This window comes from Simochromis diagramma, unplaced genomic scaffold (assembly GCF_900408965.1).
Source record: "Simochromis diagramma unplaced genomic scaffold, fSimDia1.1 OVJJ01000395.1, whole genome shotgun sequence".
NCBI classification, from domain to species: Eukaryota; Metazoa; Chordata; class Actinopteri; order Cichliformes; family Cichlidae; genus Simochromis; species Simochromis diagramma.
Window position 1 is genome coordinate 277,762 of NW_024386844.1, and position 18,956 is coordinate 296,717.

Sequence of the window (18,956 nt, forward strand, 5' to 3'; positions counted from 1 at the left end):
GTATCTGATCTACTGCAGCACCTGAATGCCTCGCCGCTCCCTCTGACACCGCGGGGCTGTGATGTCATGCTATGTGATCAGGGATACGCCTCGGATCTTAAGTGCTGGATGCGCAGTCAGGTGATAGCAAACGCCGCAGAAACCTGCGGTGATGTGACACGAGATCGCCGAGCCTGCAGGTTCGTCTCCTTTTTGTTGATTTTCTACAAGCCACCACATTAACTCGTTTTTCTGAAGCTGCCGAAGTTATGAGCTCCAAGTCTCGACCGCAGAGGACGAATAAAGTTTATGCACACGCGTTTCTAATCAGCATCGCAGCCTGAGCCAATTAAAGCCTCAGCATGTGTGTGTTTGGTTTACATCCATATAGACTCTGTAAACTGCGACACACACACACACACACACACACACACACACACACACACACACACACACACACAGTCCTGTGTTTGCGAGGACTGGGGTCTGGATCCTCGGACCAGCAGAAACGTCCCTGCGCTGCTGCACTCTGGTCCTCACAAACATACAAAGGAAGGAACACACACGCTGTAAACAGTGCATCTGCGATAAGAGTGCATGACGAGGACACGGAAATTACCATGACAACGCTGGCGGGATGTTTACACGAGCCGGTCGGGCTGCGTGTGTGTTTTGTGTGGTCTCGTGCTGCGACTTGCTCTCTAATAAACCCGATTATCTCACTCCTCCTCGCTCCTTTCTTCTCTCTCATTCCTCGACTCCTCGTTCCTTCTCCTGCCTTTTACTCTCTCCTTCTTCTGCTTCAGTTGCTGCTTTTCTGCTCGCTGAACTTTGTGCGATTTTTAATCTCAAAGATCTAAAAACAACCATCTGACCGGCTGTGCAGGAAGAGCAGAGAAACCTAACGAACGTTTGACTCTAGTGCAGATTAAGATTGTACTGAATGTCATGTGATGTGACTCCACATCAGGGCTAAAAACCACACATCGTACCAGCCTGCACTAATGAAACACCCCGCGCACTCGGTGCTTTAAGTACTTCCAGAGGGTCACTTCATTTGCTCAGTCTTGTTAAAAGACAACAAACAAGAACAATGGAGCTTTTTCATTCTGCAAACGTCAATGACGTGTTCTCTTTTTGTGGAAACTTTGGTGCAGGATGTGGAGAAAACTGCAGATTTATGGCTGATTTTGGGGCCGTAAAGGATGTTCTAACTTTAGCAGAGACAGCTGCAGATCAAACGGGCCAGAGCTTGGATACACTGCCTGGAAAAGGTGAGGGGACAAAGTGTGGGTCCGTGGATGCCTCCCTCTGTCATCACACTGCAGCCAGGATCATCGTGTGGCTCAGCTCAGTTTGTTAGAGGACAGTTTCACATGTATGTCATCAGCAGGAGGCATTAATTCACAGAGGAATGGTATCTTCCCATTAAAATTGATGTCATTAATCAGTTTCTGCTCCAAACGCTCCTTCAGGCACCGCTGAGAGATAAAAAGGTCCAAATTAGCTGAGTTCCAATAAAACGGTCAGTGTGGCTGTTCGCCCACGTGTTCCAATAAAGTCCAGGTGTTCCTGACAAAGGTATGAGGTTCAGCTGAGTTACTACAGATTTATGCTTCAGCGGGAAAAACTGTGCTGTAACTGCAAGCCTCTTTGAAACCTACGCTGTAACCTGACGTGCATCTCCCTGGAAATGGAAATGCACGTCGCCACAGCTGCAAACGCTGTGATTGGTCCGTTCAGCTCCATAGATTTCTTCCGTCTGCTTTTTCACCACAATGTTCAAATTCATCAGTGAGAGAATAATGATCCTAGCCTCAGTATGATGGAAGAATAATCACAACATCAACATAAGGACTCACATATGTCAGTAAATTCCTGGAAGGAAGCAGCTAGACATCTCTCTGGTGGAGTTAGTGGAGGAGTTAGTGGAGTAAGCATCGTGCCCGGGGATATTTGGTATGAAGACTGGAGCCGCCAGGGTCTGAACCACCAACCTTCTGATTAGAAGATGACCTGCTCTACCTCCTGAGGTCCGCCATCCTCAGTAAGTGTTAGGGGTGGGGGAAAAAATCGATACTGTGTAGTATCGTGATATTTTGTTTGCTAATAATGTAGCGATACAGGACAGCAGAAATCGATATTTTGCTACAAAAAAGGTTTTTGTGCTCTGACTTCAGAGCATGTTGATCCTTTTTCTGAGCAAGAATCCTGACATTCCTTCACTGTCCAAATGTGTTTAACTTTTTTTTGGCAGCAATAAACATGACAGTTTACTTATTTTAATTTAAGACATGTTTTTTTAATTACGTTTAAAACTTTTTTATTTAATGTAAAATTATATTTTGTTTTATTTACTTTCAAATTCTTCAGTTGCTGAATGGGCTGCATAGTTTTCATAAATTGCATAGTTCAGAATAGCTATAATTGTGCCAGATGGTTCCATTCAGTTAAGTTGGACTAGACTGTAATACAAACCGTTCAGTTTATAAAACTGACTGAAATGAGAGAACGACTGAGTGTGAGACTTTGATATTAGATAAAATGAATATTGATAAAGTTTACCTTTATGTACAGAATTTGAATATCGCAAAATATTTTAAAAAATTGCAATAATATCGTATCGTGCGTTAAGTATTGTGATAATATCATATCGTGAGTTGTATGGAGATTCCCACCTCTAGTAAGTGTTTGGTTTGGTTCACACCCAGTGCCAACAGGCTGAACTGAATAGTCAGTTAGAGAAACCACACCAAGCTTTGTACTGGATCTTATCATTGCACTTCACTGGAATGAGCACAGACAGGTAAGCCTTTACTGGACACTATTGGTTCTACTTGTTTCTGATGTGTATATTTACTGTACGTCTTAAACACACATTTCATTGCCAGCAGACAGACAGTGTTTGTATAATTTAAGAGAGTTTCATGGAGGAACAGATGTTCAGGTTGTGTTTGTTCCTGCTCGTCTTCATCGCTCTCTGTTTGAGCACCTTATCTTCTCTCTGTCAACACTCCGATCGATGATTCAGGCTGTTTGAACTGCCTCTGACTCATTTCACATGGCAAGGAATCTTCCACAACGAGCTGCAGCTATGTTTGTTCTCCTCAGCAATCAAGAACATAAAACATCTGAAAAATAGGAGGGACGGTTTAAAACTTGCCCTGCTAGTGATATTTACTCAATCCGCAAAGACTCTTTGAACATCAGGGTTGAAAAATGTTCGACAGCTGCAGATATTCCAACAGTTCAACTGGAAGAAATCACACTGAGAACATTTCTGCTTCTTACATGTGACAGTTTATAAAATATCGGAGTTTTGGCCCGCGGACAAATCAAACCACCTGAGGGACGTCTGTCTGGAGAATGGAAAGTTACTCGTAGCTGGTAGAGGAGGAACTCAGGCTGACTGACGTTCGCATCCAGATAGTTCAAAGCGTCCTTAAAGGGATCAGTCCACTTATTTCAGCCTGCTGTAGTTCCCATTAGTGTGTCCGCCGTGTCTCTGTGGGTCATGCTCACCCTCTGCTGTAGAGAGTCAGGGAGAAACAAAGTGCAAGCTCCGAGCAAGCTTCCCCCCCAACCCCACAAAAAAAAATGGAGTTTTACATTAATTTTCTTTTCCTCATTTACTCCAATGCCTACAGTGAAACTATGACTGAATGTATGCCAATACCTGACTGCACTAATGAGGCCGATTTCCCACTGCAGGAAACGGGTTATTTCAAGTCAGAGTGCACCTTTGTGACTGTTCCAACCACAGGAACTGCCCCCGCAGGACCTCTTCCAGGGATGTTTTTGCGGAGAAAGAAAAATAGGGCCTACTCCATTATCTCTTTTTCCATCGACGTGATGCCAGTGCGGAGCAGTTTCTGCCTCTGTGCCTTTGACAACCAGCCCACATTTCAACAGGTTTGAAGGCTGAACTTTACAAAGGGAAACCGGGGGTAATTTACGCGAGGAAAAAACGAAATTCATGGAGGCCGCAGCATCTGTGGGCTCCTTCTAACCAATCACTGGTGAATGTCTTTTTGGCAAAATGTGGGAGATATTTCAGTCGTAGAAAGTGGTTTAGTTTTTGTTTGGTTTATTTGAAATGCATGAAACTGGCTCTAGATTAGGCACTCACAATGAAAAGAGGAGTAAAGTGCATTCAAAAGGTAATTCACATTAAATATTTAAGACTTTAAAAAGACTGCACATGTGTTTTCTCTGCATTACAATAATACAGTTTTACCCGCAACAAAGTTATTTATTTAATGTGACATGTTTGCCAGACAAAACATAACTAAACAAGTAAATCAATCAGTTGAATTGGATGTTATGCATTTAAACAATTTGGGGTTTATCAGGGCTAGTTATTATAATTAAAAAAATAACCATCCTAGAGCCTTCACATTAAGTTTATTATATTGTTTTATCGAAAATGACTCGATTGAATGGATGGAAAGCTTTTGTGCAATTAAAAACCTCATCTGACATATCTGAATGTAGGCACTTCCAACAAACATCGCTGAAACACTACTGGTGGGCTCCGTTACCCACTTAACTCAGAACAAACACAATTTCTTAACCCGATGAAGGAAGATGGAGAACAGCAAACACACTGTGAGAATTCACCATAAAAGCAACAAACACAAAAGCAGCCGCCAGCTCTTGGTCAGCTGCGCCTACACTCATAGAACCGTGGTTACGTAACTTTGACGCTCGTTAAACTTAGTGAAAGCAGTCGTGTGAAGGTTCCCAAAACTTTCCACTGTTCATCGTATAGGCTCCAAAAAGATGAAAGAACAGGAAAATTTAGAAACGTCATTAAAATCCTCTTTTCTGGATGAGGTTTGAAGTTAGAAAATGTAATGATTCAAACTTTAGTGTTCTGAATCAGTTTTAATGATGGAGGCGGTGAGCTGAAAAATGGAAACAGGAAGGTTCGATGGGATGATTACAGAGCTGTTCAGCTTATCGACTGTTTTGACATTACATTATAGCTTTAGGCTTTCCACCCTGGGGGGTGGAGCCCTCTGGGAGGACATAAAGCCATTGTGGGGGTTGGTGTAGGGGTGTAACATGAAATCAAAGGCTTGATGGCGTTTGAGAGAATTACCCTTGGTTATGGACATTTTTCACTGAACCTATCATTCGTGACTAAATGTGAGGTGAAGGAACTTTTTTAGCTTCAGAAACAGGTATGTCAGAAAAAGCTTGAGATCACAGCATCAGCGTGCCGTCACTCTCAGTTAAGGTAGTTTGACTTCCTGCTGCTCTGGACACTTTCCCAGAATCCTAAAATTGTCCTCTAAGCAAATCTTCCTCTGCTCCAAAATGAAAGATTTTAATCTGCTTCTACAGTTATGAAAAGCTTGTTTTGACTATGAAACAGAGACACAGCTTGAGAACAGGTAACACCACTGTTTTACTATTATTACTTACTTTTTAATGAATGTGTTCGTTTAACCAGCGGAGTTCCCCAGGGCTCTGTTGTTGGTCCTCAGCCATTCTGGTTTAAACCTCTTTCACACTGTAGTATAAACCATCCACAAAATCATGTAAAATTATAGTCTTGCTAAATAACAGAGCTGAAAGCGTTAAATATCTGCCTGTCACAGCACGCCGGACAGGGTGAGGTTACAAACAAAACTTCATCTGATGAAGATTTCTTAAATCCTGATGGTTTTCCACGAAGTATTCCATATAGAGAAAAACTAAGGGTTTTTTTTCTACACTTATTTTTAATGTTTTTTAATGTAATGATGGGTGTTGGGGCACATGTCACAAACGTTAAAGGGGAACTTCATATTTGTATCAGTAACATTTTAAGCAAATGATCTTATATATTCTCTAATATTTTTATTTTGTGGGCAAACTGAAGCCACTGAGATCATATCTCTTTTAAAACATATTTTTAGCTTTGCTCTCAGCTGTTGTTCTGCCTGTTTATTTACCATCTGTGAATAAATGTGCAGATGCTGTGGTTTACTCCAGGCTCCTCAGAGATAGGTTCTTCTGCATCACAACATGAAATATTTTCCTTCAGCTTTTCAAATTATCCTTTAATAATTATATTAATTCAAATGTAATAATTTTACAATATTATTATGTATACATTATATCAGTTATAGTAACAGCAAATACTAATGTGAAAGCTTTATTGGTGTCTGATTCTTATGAATGTTGGGACTCAGATGGGTGTTCACTGTTATTGTGTTTACAATCCTAAACTAGGGCTGCTCGATTATGGCAAAAATGATAATCACGATTATTTTCACTGAAATTGAGATCCCGATTATTTGACGATATTTATTTAACCCTTTAAGACCTACCATAGAACCAAGTCCGCCAGAGCTTATAATTATTTTTTTTACATGTTGTAGTGCCATTTTTGGGAGCATTTCAAGTTGCTATACAACTGTTATAGCCCATATTTTAATAATATGTATGCATTAAAGTCCATAGTAATTACATATAATTGCAAAAAAGTGCAATAAACTACAAAAAAAATTGAAAAATCGTTTTTGTTTTTTTTACATATAGTTCTACTTGGAGAAATTTAAGAGGTTTATCCCTCAAAACTGTAAATACAAAAAAGGTGCAAAAAATAGTTTACAACAACAGGAAATTTATTTGAGTGTCTTCATAGTTTTTATTTTGGAGATACAGCAATTTTTATATACTGCAGGAAAAACGAAAAAAACAATCCTATGATGCAAATTTGCAAATAAAACAGCAGGTGCATCAAATAAACTATTTCCAGCAGTGCAATTGATTTCTAAGCATCCCAGAAACTATTCAGAAAAGTCAAACATGACCAGTATAGGCTTTTAAGGCCTACAAGTAAAAAACTACATTTTCCACGAAAATGAACGTCACTTCCGGTTTCGGGCAGGAAATAGCGGACATGTGATAGTTCACACTGACGTCTGTTTCACTGTAGGAAGTGTTAAGAACAGCTGATCGGATCGGCAAAGCGCGTTTCTGGATTATGTTTTTGTTCCTGCAAGCGCTTTTTATGCAATTTTTGCAAAGCTTTATGTGGAAGGAAACCGTGACCCAGGACAAGCTGATGGCATAAGATGTAAGTACAACTCCTCTGGTTTCATATGCAAAAAAAAATATTGCGCTAGCTTACGCGGTTCAGGTTCTACAGGGATTTAAAAATAGTTACACAAAACGGAGCGTGCAGCTCTGACCGGCTGTAAAGGGTTAACAATAACAATGTATTGAATAATGACTTTAAATAATAATATAAAATAGTGTGCAACACCACTGAAGTTTTTTTTTTTTACCTCTCTTTTCAACCAACAGCAGTCACTCTCCTCTCCAAATAACTTCTGCTTAGCTTTCCGAGCTTCCCTCGGGTCCTCTTAATCAGCGGTCTCCAACCTTTTTTGCGCCACGGACCGGTTTATGCCCGACAATATTTTCACGGACCGGCCTTTAAGGTGTCGCGGATAAATGCAACAAAATAAAACCGGTACCCGAAAAAAAAGATGATTTATTCATAACACACGTGAAAAGACCGAGGAAAACCGAGTTAACAATCAAAACGATAACAAAATAACGCTGAAAACCGATAAAACCCCTGAAAACCAGACATTTCACACCTGAGCCTCAACTCTCGCGGCCCGGTACTAAACGACTCACAGACCGGTACCGGTCCAAGGCCCGGGGGTTGGGGACCGCTGCTCTTAATTGTTGTGACGCGTGTTCGAAATGCAGAGAGGTGCGCTGGATTTGCCACACGGAGCAGCGCAAAAGTAAAGCACGAGGGAGGGGCTAATAATCGGCTCAGTCATTTTTAATGATCGTTGAAAGCCCAGATCGTAATCGTGATTAAAATTCGATTAATTGAGCAGCCCTATCCTAAACCCTCCTCTACCTGGTCAGGTTATTTTTTACACTGAAAAATGCAAACACTTTTAACTTTGAGAGAACAAAATTCCTATTTTTGTGATTTTAAACACATTATTATTATTACTTCTTTAAAACTTCACGTGCTTCTCTTTCTGGACATACCATTTGTGCACTCATTTAAATGTTACAGCTGATATTGTTAGAAAGGTCAAACCTAACATGTGGCTTGCATTTTATTTTGAAAATCCTGGCAACACTCTCACAGGTCTCATATGCCCGTCTTTATTGTGAGTGTGAGGGCTAAACCTCCAAAGGGCCAATCAACAGATTAACAAACCGGCACTTAACATGTAAATCCTCAGTCAGAAATTAAATCCAGCGCCTTTAAAGGGATTTATGGACGGAAGAAAGGCGCCGAGAGGGAGAGGTGGAGGCAGGAGAAAGAGGTGGAGAGGGGGAGGTTTGGTGTGTGCGCGGGGTTAAAATAAGAACAACAGAACAAAGACAAGAGGAGAGAAAAGACAGGGAGCAGATGGAGCACAATATGTGGACACACCCACAGTAAAAAAAGCTTCTGCGGCACCAGAGTCCAGAGGAAAGATGTCTAATTTAACCACTTTAGCTAATTTCACTGTTTTTATGTGAGAAACTCCTGATTTCATGTGAACCTCTATGCTGAGAGGTGGAGCGCGAGAAGCCGGCACAGAGAGCGAAGCTTAACCGGGTGAAGCAAAGCTGGATGATCCTTCAAAGGGTTAAACAGTAAAGTCCCAGAGAGGCTTCAAACAGCCTTCAGAGTCTGAACACACACACACACACACACACACACACACACACACTATTGTTTTCTAACTGGTAATTTTCTGGTTTGGCAGGAAACAATGATCCTGCTTCCAGCACACACACAAACACACTCAGCTGCTGATTAACCTGCCATTAAAGAGCGAGTGTGTGTGAATCTGTTATTTATTTATCCTCAAGTCTTCCTGAGTGTCTGTTTGTGTAAACTTCAGTCGACTGCACACACGCTCACGAGGCTGCTGAGGTTTAATACGGTCGTGAGTTCCTCCAATGTCCACTCGAGACTAAAGCGCCGACTCCATCCTCGGACTAAAACGTCCATGTTTACAGCACAAATGAATACAATCAGTCTGAGGCAAAAACACTGAGAAACAGAAGTGTAGTGGTTTATTGGGGCAGAGATGCAGATTAATGACAGAGGCAGGAGGTGTTAGAGAAACATGAGGACGTGTGTATAAGAACCTCAGAAGCCGTCACTCAAAGCATTTTAGGCCTAGTTCAGAGTTTCAGTGGAGACAGGTGTTGTTTACAGGTGGTGGAGTTCCACAGGGCTTCATTATCGGTCCTCTAACTTTTATTCACATGTAATTATGCTCGTTTCTAACGCACAACTGTGAGGAGGATGAATGCAAGTAAACTCAGCTGTAAACTGTAACAGGCTTAAAGTTTGCATTATTAGGCTGTAGCTAAGTCGTATCTGTCGCTAGGCTCCACCTCACTAAACCGAACTGGAACCGCTGTACTGAGTTTTTGCTGTTGGAGCCTTTTTGAGCATTTTTAATGGCACTACCTGACCAATGACATGGCTGCCAGAAGTCTCGGCTCCGGTTTTAATGAGTGAAATGTTACCGAGCACTAACGAGCAGGTATCTGTAGATCAATAACCCTGCAGTTAAACCATTTATCAGCTATCAAACAGTTTGTTGTTTCAGCTCTCAGACCCTCGGCCCCTGCGTCTCTACTTCCTGTCCTCTTCCTGTTGGGGAGGGGGGTCACGTGACAGTCAGCTGCTCCTTTGTGTTGACAAACGGCATGATAGATAAGGTATTGGTAACCAGTCACATGCTGATCTGAAGCAGCCTGCAGCACCGTTGGTTTCCTGCCTGTGTGGTTTAAACTGGCTCCCCTCAGCGGAGTATCAGCATGCATGTTTAAACAGTTTTAAAGCTGGTTTAGGTTTTTTGGGGCGTCAACAGGCGCTCTGGAAACAGCAGCTTCTCTGATCACATGACCGCTTTATCAGGAAAACTAAACCGTGTCACATTTAGCTGGTCCTAATAAACCGGCGAGCTTCTGCTCTCTGAGCTAACACAGCCTGAAAGTGCTAACGCTGATTTGTTATCTCCAGATGGCCCTGAAGCTAAAAACTGAATTTAAACACGGTGGAGTCGCGTGATGACAGAAGGATGATTGTTTTTACTGCTGCTCAGACACAGCACTGAACGTGTAAGAAGATTCCTGATCAATAACCAATAAATCCTCAAATCAGCTGCAGTAAAAAGCTCCAGAGCTCTGTCTGAGCGCGCTCTGTGACCACATCAGCCCAGGTGGGAGCTCAGCTCAGCCAGGGCTCCTCTCACGTTAGAGCTCAACAACAAAAACCAGAGAAACGCTGGAGCCGACTGAGCGCGCTCAGACGGCGTCCTGCTCGGTCACAGCCGATGATAGGCTCACGGTAAACTGTGAGTGTGCGCTCTCAGTGACTACTGATTTTTTCTGTTTATTTCTCAGTGAACAGGATGCTTCCTCGTTTCTTATCGTTTTATTCTCACGTGTTTATTTATTTCCCCCCGTGTTTGCTGTCCTGATGTCTGATTGGCTCTCTCAGATTTTATTATGATGTAAATAAAACACGTTAACAAATGTTGATACTTTTATAAAAGCACAAAAGTTTTCAGTTTAAGTTATTACTGTAACTCACAAATACAAAGGTTGGATTTGAGTGAATCTGATTTCTAATCTGATCAGCACAAACATTTCCTACGCACTTTATCTTCTAAACAGCAACTTTAAGTCACATGTGAGATTTTTCTCATGTTTTACGTTTGTGTTGTGTTAAAAACTAAAACAGTGAGAATACAAACACGTTCAGGCTGTTTCCACCTAAGGCCTCAAAACTGTCTGCTGTTCTGTTTTCCTCGACCTTGACCCTTTGACCTGCCGTGTGTCCCCCACAGCTAACATGTCATTACTGTGGAGGCTCCTTAGAATGAGTGAAGAAGTAAACCGCAGAGCCACAACAACACAACAACAGCCCTCATCAGACCCTCAGAGCCACACGGCTCCACGCCGTCGCCCTGCAGAGGCTCACAGAGGCGGGGAGGCTGACCCGCAGCCTCGGTATGAGCACGGACCCAAGCAGTTAGTCAGCTACTCATGAACATGCAGGTAAAGGTGTGCACAGCTCACTACCTGCACCTGCTTACAGGCACAAGGTCTTCTCGCTGTGCAGTGTCAAAGAATCCTATTTATCATAAACCACGGGGTCAAACCCTGAACACAGACCTGCTGATGGGACAGACGGAGCGAAGAAACCCGAGTTTACTGCAGTAAAGACGGATTTCACTGCCGCTCAGACTCTGCTGCAGTAAAAGCACGTCAGTCGTACATTTGTGTACTTTTGTGTGAATATTTGTCAAACTTCTCTGAGCTGAATGTAAAAAGGTATTAACCACAGAAGAAGAAAGGGGTCCGGTTTCCCCTCCGAGGTGTGTGACTGAACCTCTCTCTGAGGATCGATGGGTCTGTAACATTACGTCATCGTTTCTGGGGCCGATGCAGACTGATCGATCAGCAAGCTGTGGTCGATAACGAGTGTATTGATCAGTACTCACCTTCCTCCGCCCTGCAGGAGCCCAGCAGCACCGCCAGCAGCGGGAGGAGCAGCAGCAGCAGCCCGCGGCAGGAGGAGGCCGGCCAGGTGGGCCACGGGGCCCCGCTGAGCCCCCATACTCCGTCCCGGTCGCACCTATCGATCACCGATCACTGACGTCAGCTGGGCTCGGTCTCCGCCGGCCGCAGCGCTGCCTCATTGGAGCCGAAAAGGTTCGAGAAAAAGAAAAAATTCCTCAAAGTGTCCAAGAAGGAGGCCGGAGGGAGTCACAGGCCACCCGGCTCCGTCAAAGGCGCTCCGAGCTCTCAGCCTGCTCTCTGCTCCCACCCCGGCTCCCCCTCATTCTCCATCCCCTCCTCCTCTTCCCTCCAGCGTAGAGCAGCGGGGCGCGGGCTGCCTGCGAGAGGGACCGTCTGAGGAGCAGCGAGAGGCGCTTGGAGAGCGCGCAGGGGTCCGGTGGGACAGCTGGAGGTTGGGGTCCCGGAAACCAAAGACACTCAACTCACACACGCCAAAGCCGCAGGTACAGTCACACACAGCGCGGACAACACACTCTCGGAGCTCACACCAGCGCTCCAGTACTTCCAGTCTGTGGCTCCCAAACTCACACGGCTCACAAAAAGTTGAGAACAAAAATAAAAAGGCCTGCTCCAACTTTCTGCCATCCACCTCTGGATGAGACCACAACGCCCCATACATCCGCAGCCGCAGTGTGAGTGGCTGAAGGAGCCCTGCCATTCCAAAGGGGGCGGGGCTCGGCGAAGACAGTCTGTGAAGGAATGTGGAGATAACGTGTCTGCGCATGTCTGTTTTTTGAAACCTGGAGACCAAATCGACCAAAAACTTCAAATTCCTTAAAAAAGCAGGGACGGATCTATACGGGCGGGCAATGTGCCCGGATTTGTGGCGCTTAGCGCGAAGTGTGTAGTTAGTGTGTTGTGTTGTTTTGTGTAGTTTTGTTGTGTAGTCACTGTATTGTTTCGTTGTGACAATTGAGAGTAATAATTGAATGTCACAAAGCAGTGTAAACTGTCTCCAGGTCGAAATCCAGACTGTTGTCAAGGTTTATCCCGTGGTGTTCTCCTGTGTCCTGTTTACCGCAACACATAATTGTGGGCATCTTATCGTGAACACCTGATTGTTTTGGGTTTAGTTTTAGTAGTATTTTAAATGGTTGTACAACACACGGAAGATGCATTGGCTGCATGTTTAGATAAATAGCTGTTTAGAAGCTTATTTTTTACCAAAATGTGTGCAGAAAATACTTTACTAAACATGTGGTTTTTACAAAACATATAACTGATAGTAGGATTTTATGTTTTTGTGTGATTTCAGATCAGTTGTGTTACTACAGAATGTCAATTAAAAAACAACTGAAAATTCAGACACGTGAGTTTGAGCCGGAAAGAATGATCCCAAGCAAGGCAGCGGAGAAAGGATAAAATACAAATGGAAAATCAAAGCGAGTCAAAATGGCCAATTATATTCTGGACCTCAGAGGGTTCATCCAGCAAATCCTGACAAATTTGGCTTCAAATTTTGTTCATGACATCTTTTGTTTTCAAACAAACAAAGGTGAAACTTAAGTGAGACTTGTGTTTGTAATGAACCGCCCCATGGCTACATGTTTATTTATTATACAGGCGACACAGTAAATACAATGAAAACTCACGCTTTATTTAACTGAGATGTTGGTAAATGGCCTGTATTTATATAGCGCTTTACATATTCAGTCATCCACCCATTCACGCACACATTCACACACTGGTGATGGCAGCTACATTGTAACCACAGCCACCCTGGGGCGCACTGACAGAGGCGAGGCTGCCGAACACTGGCGCCACCGGGCCCTCTGACCACCACCAGTAGGCAACGGGTGAAGTGTCTTGCCCAAGGACACAACGACCGAGACTGTCCAAGCCGGGGCTCGAACCGGCAACCTTCCGATTACAAGGCGAACTCCCAACTCTTGAGCCACGATCGCCCCACCTGTTCATTCATGTGAGCTGAGAAAATAGACTGTATTTATATTAAACGCGTAAACCGCACTTGAATCATTTTAAACACATGTACCTGCACATGTGTGTTTTTTAAAAGCTTTCATTTTGCCACCCTATTTGATTTTCATGCCACCCTAAGAAAATTTCTCTAGTTCAGCTCCTGAAAAATTAAAGAAATTAAATCAAATATGAACAAAATGATCAAACCAGCTTTAATAAAAGTGTAAACAAATCATATTTTCTGTGTTTTATTAATCTGTCTGTTGTCTTTCTAATCAGGGCTGAATCATCAGTTATAAAAAAAGCTGATGAACCACACATGATACTGACACATATCTGCATCACTGTGGCTCCGCTTTATTACTTTATTACACATTTATTAAACATTTATTACACTTTATCATTATTTATTTATTCCTGTTGGTTCTAATCAGTGGTCAGTAACTCTTGACAGTGGGAAAAAGTCACATTTCAGCTTTGACGAGAAGTCCTGTGTGTGTATGTGTGTGTGCATGTTGTGTGGGTGTGAGAGAGAGAGAGAGAGAGAGATTCGTGCTGATGTTGTTTCTGGTTCGTTTTCCTCCACATTAAAGATAAAACAGCAGAAACTGAAGCAGGGGTTCCTCTCTCTCTCTCCTGGGTGTTTGTTATGTAAATGTCTCTCGTCCCTGTCTGACAAAGTGAATCCACACCTGAGGAGGACACTCCTCCAGCAGCATGCTTTCACTCTCAGGCAGTTTCTGACCTCCTGCAGAAACAGTCACACCTGCAGTGACTCCCCAAACATGGAGGGAAGGAGCTGCACTGCCTCCACAGCATTCTTCAGCTGAGGAGACACTGGAGCCTCCTTTAGGGAAGGACAGGAGATAAATCTATCCCATACTCCTCAGCGGCACGGCCTCGGATTGTTCATGAAAACGAACATCAGCACGACTGTTGAAGAGTTTCCAGCAGTTTGTTGTGAGGAGGAGGTGAAGTGTTTTCTGGATGTTTGGAGTTAAACTGGTCAGACTGGTGAGGATCCAGGTTTCCGTTTTAACTGTCACGTTAAAGGGGGCGGGGTTACAGTCAGGCTGAAGTTTCTCACCTGCAGCTCCATGAAGACAGGTGAGAGCGGGCGAGAGACATTCAGTCCCGACAGAGAGAGAGAGATGAAAGGAGGCCGAGAGCTCCTCTTTCTCCCAGTCTGAGGACAAAAGACAGAGTCAGGTGTCCTCCTCCTCTCTGCTGCTCTTTGTTTCTGCTCTTTGTCGGCAGAGGTGTGAACGGCCCGGAGAACAAAGCAAGGAGAGGAAGAGGAGGAGGAGGAGGAAGGATGGAGAGAACAGAGGAGAGGAGGCCTGTGGGAAACTGTCACCTGACTGACGAGCGGACACGTCTGACAGACAGGTGAGAGTCCCGCCCCCCAGTGATGTCACAACAGCGGAGGAAGACACGAGGACTCAAAATGCAGAAATAAAAATAATCAATTAAATTAAATTGAAAAGGTGAAAAACAAAATAAAATGAATTTAAAATGACAAAAAAATATAGCAAGAGAGTCGAAATTAAAAAGAATTCCTAAAATAAAAAAAGTCAGATAAATCGGAAAAATCAAGAATTTAAGAGTTTAAAAACCTAAAACTTAATATTGTCAGAAGTGAAAAGAAATAAAATCAGAACCTGCAGAAAAAATGAAACAGAGAAATTTTTAAAATAGCTAAAAATGATTGAACAAATAAGATAAATAAAAATAAGGGATTAGTAAAAACAACGAAAAGACAGAAAAACTATTATGAAAAAGACCAATGTTATTTATATTTTATTTTTAATTACTGAAAAAAAATATTAAAAGGTTAAAAAATATAAAAATCATAAAAAGTTTTTTTATTTTATTTATTTATAAAAGTTAGAGGTAATATAAATATGTACTTATAAAAAACCATAATGGGAAACCAAAACGCAGAAATAAAGTAAAAATAAAGAATAAATAAATACTAACTGAGAAAAGGGATTTTTTTAATTAAAGAACAAAAACAAAAATAAGAAAATGATTTTAAAAAAATCATAAAAATAGGAAACGTTTAAAATATTATAAGATTAAAACCCACCTGGAAATAAAAACAAATAAAGTAAAAAGATCTAATAAAACTTTGCTAAGCAGAAACCTAACGACCTCAACACCGGCGTGAGCAGCACGAGTCCGTCAGAGCCTGAGATGGTCTGAGTGTGTGCAGAGGGGGTGGAGCTGCAAGCAGGGGAAACACAGGAAGAGACGGAGAACATCCACTTTCTTATTCCTTAATAAAGAGTCCAGATGAAAAAGTGGACTTCACGCCTCCCCTCTCTCACTCAGTAACAGTGAGTGTCGGTCGTCCCATGTGACCTGGCAGTGGAAACGTCCCCTCCAGCCTTTGGTCTCCTCTCGCAGCAGATCAGCCACAGACGACACCTCAAAGTAACAACACTGACAGTGGCCTCTCGCTTCATCACGGAAAACGTTTAAGTCAGAAAAGGCCAACTCAGCTGTCGAGCACTTTAAGACAGTGGGTAGCTGCACTTCCTGTGCACAGCTTGAAGCGTTTCTAAGCGCCTCCATGAAAGGCGACTTTTTAAAACTCCTTTATTTCTGTAGACAGACGGACAGACGCCGGTCTGCGCGGACACATGAGATAAAACCTTCAAAGCAGCGCTCAGAGAGGAGACTTGGGCTGTGCCACACCCCCTGAGGATCTGACCTTTGACCTCAAACTTAAACCCAGAATCGCCCTGGACTGTAAGCACTCAGCTCACTGCTGAGTCTGTGTCTCCCTCTGCTGGACACTCGGGGAACTGCACCCACAAAGTGACCCATGGTATTGGTGTGATTGATCTGTGGTTCTTTTAGCATCAATGAGACAACGACAGTGAGGAGACAAAATGAAAACTTTATTAACATAACAGACACGTGAGTGGAACGGAGCACGCTCAGTGTGTGGAGAACTTGGGCAGCTGGTTCCCAGGATGACGCGTCGCTCCACCCCCTCCTCCGAGATGCTGGCCAGCCTGACCACGGCCCCCGCTGGAGCCGTCCCGCTCCATGGCCAGAGACAGAGCTGAGGAGAGACAGTGAGTCAGCGAGACGGTTGTAGGAGTGCAGCTCCCAGCATGCCTTGCAGCAGCGGCGGTGCGTTACCTGCGGCGGTGATCTCCATGCACTGCTCTTTGTTCATCCCGGGTTTGTAGTTGGCGTCCATGAAGCCGTAGATGTAGGTGCTGCCGCTGCCGCCCACCGACACCGGCTGCCTCACCCAACTCCCACCAATCGGGACGCTGTACACCTGAGACAGGTAACATACAGACGATGCTTTACAGTCTGCAGGGTGGAAACAGCACCATCTGCCGGCCACACAAAGGACTACACCAGCGCATGTGTCCAGGCGGTGTGCGGTCTCACCTGTCCGCCCTTCCTCTTGTCCCAGCCTGCCACCAGGATCCCAGCTGTCAGCTCCTCCCTGTAACGGTAGCAGCTCGCTCTGAACAGATTGGCTGCCGTCTCCAACCAATGGGGGCTCGTCCAGCTCGATGCTGTGGGCGGGGCCAAAGACACAGGTGAGTATTGGCCTCACCTGAGCTGACAGGAAGGCTGTGCAAGCTGTGTGTGTTACCTGTGGAAGCCCAGCTGGTAGGCCGACGACCTCAGCGATGGCTGAGTGTCAGCAGCTGATCCAGACCTGCAGCCAGAACACAAACATGACGTCTGCTGAGGAGCCGCTCATCAGGAGGGCAAGAGTTTCTCAGACAAGTTCTCAAGGTGCTACAGCAACATCAGGCATCTCAAAGGTTCAACAGACCCCCTTCTTCAAATCCGACAAAGTGGTGTCAAATGTTTGTGCCGCTATCATTTTAAAAACATTTTAGAAAGAACATTTCTACAGAAAGTTGAAAGTTGGTGCGTATCAGTCGGAGCCCAATTAAAGGCCATTTAGGTTCTGCTGAACGTGCACTCCTGTTCATTTTATACAACTTGCTGGCCCACGTGCTAATGTCAGTTAATATAGCATTTCAGCTAACTTTGATGTAAAAGCTACAGTTCACTTACTATTAGCTTAATGTTAGTTAACCTGTTAACATGCTAGTGATAACCCACATGCTACCATTAGCGTATTAGCAATAATTAGCTTTTACCCTGCTGGTACCACACTAGATGGAGTAACGTTTTATTTATATATATATATAATATAGATATATATAATAATATAAATAAACAAACACTTACCTTTAACCCACACAAGACGATGCAACAGATAGAAAGACCTTCACTAAGGGCCTGCAGGGAAACCTACAATATTTTGGAAATTTCCATCACATTGAGCAAAGACAGACAAACTATCTGTTTTGTAAGCCGTTTGATTCTCCAGCCTGAGGCCTGCTGGACCTGACTGGTCAACAGAAACTGCAATTCGGGCTTGACTGATGCGCACCAACTGGCAGGCCCCTTTAAATTTCTTCAGAAAAGTTCTTGTTAATATTATTTAAGATGATAGTGGCACAAAATTAATAAGAAGCCCAGAGATCCTAAACTTGGTCCCAGGCTTTAGATCCCTTCATGTCTCTGTGGTTTTCAGGGTTGCTAAAGCGGTTACTTTGTGTTCCTGCAAGGCTACAGAGTCCCTAAAAAGTCCTGACTGCAGACTGTGGGTTTCTGTGAGGACTGCTGATTCTAACCAAGTTTATTTTGAAAGACTGAGCTTCCTGAGATTAAAAACATAGCTGTTTTATTCTGAAAGGTTTTCTGTGCTCTGATTAGAGTTCCTGTGATGGAGCCCAGTGAGCAGGACTGACCTGCAGCAGTAGATCTTGTCGTGGATGCGAGTCAGTTTGTCTGTGACTCTGTTGGCGATGTACGCTCTGAAACAAACACACAGACAGGTGAGGTTAAAGGAGTGTTTCCTGCACTCATCATCACGTGTTCAGTGTTTGTTTTCTCACCCTGTAGTGGTGCGAGAGTCGGCCCCGATCACCACTCCTCCGTCATACTCCACGGCCATGATGGTGGTCTGACACACGACAACAAACAAACAGGTAAACGGGCTGATAAACACCCTGCACTCATTATCGAACAGCATCTCTCCTGTTTAAACTCTCAGCTTCATCACCCTCCGTGTTCCTCCTCCTCAGACTGTTAAATGACTCGTTTGTCGGGTGAGCTCATTATCGGACAAGCCATTTAAGCCACATTGAAAACGCTCAAGTGAGAAAAACAAAGAAATGTTAAACGTCTGTCCCATAATGCAACCATAGCGTTAGCCAGCTCTCCACGCGTCCCTGTAGTTATTTAAATATCTTTCATCAACCACCCGATACACGTGTGTCTCCGCGGACTCTACCCCCCAGTTTAGCCCGGTCCGGTCCCGCTGTGCTCCGAATCTCCTCACAAACACAGCTACCGTTAGCCGCCGTTAGCTGCTGCAGAACTGCTGTCTCATTCAGCCGCTACCTGCCGTTTAAAGACGCTCCACCGGGACCGAACCG

At 43.8% G+C, this 18,956-nt stretch overlaps 1 pseudogene; it reads right to left on the bottom strand.

Moving 5' to 3' along the window:
- Window positions 1-16,216: 16,216 nt before the first annotated feature.
- LOC120732014 lies at window positions 16,217-18,947 on the bottom strand (annotated as a pseudogene).
- Window positions 18,948-18,956: the final 9 nt, after the last annotated feature.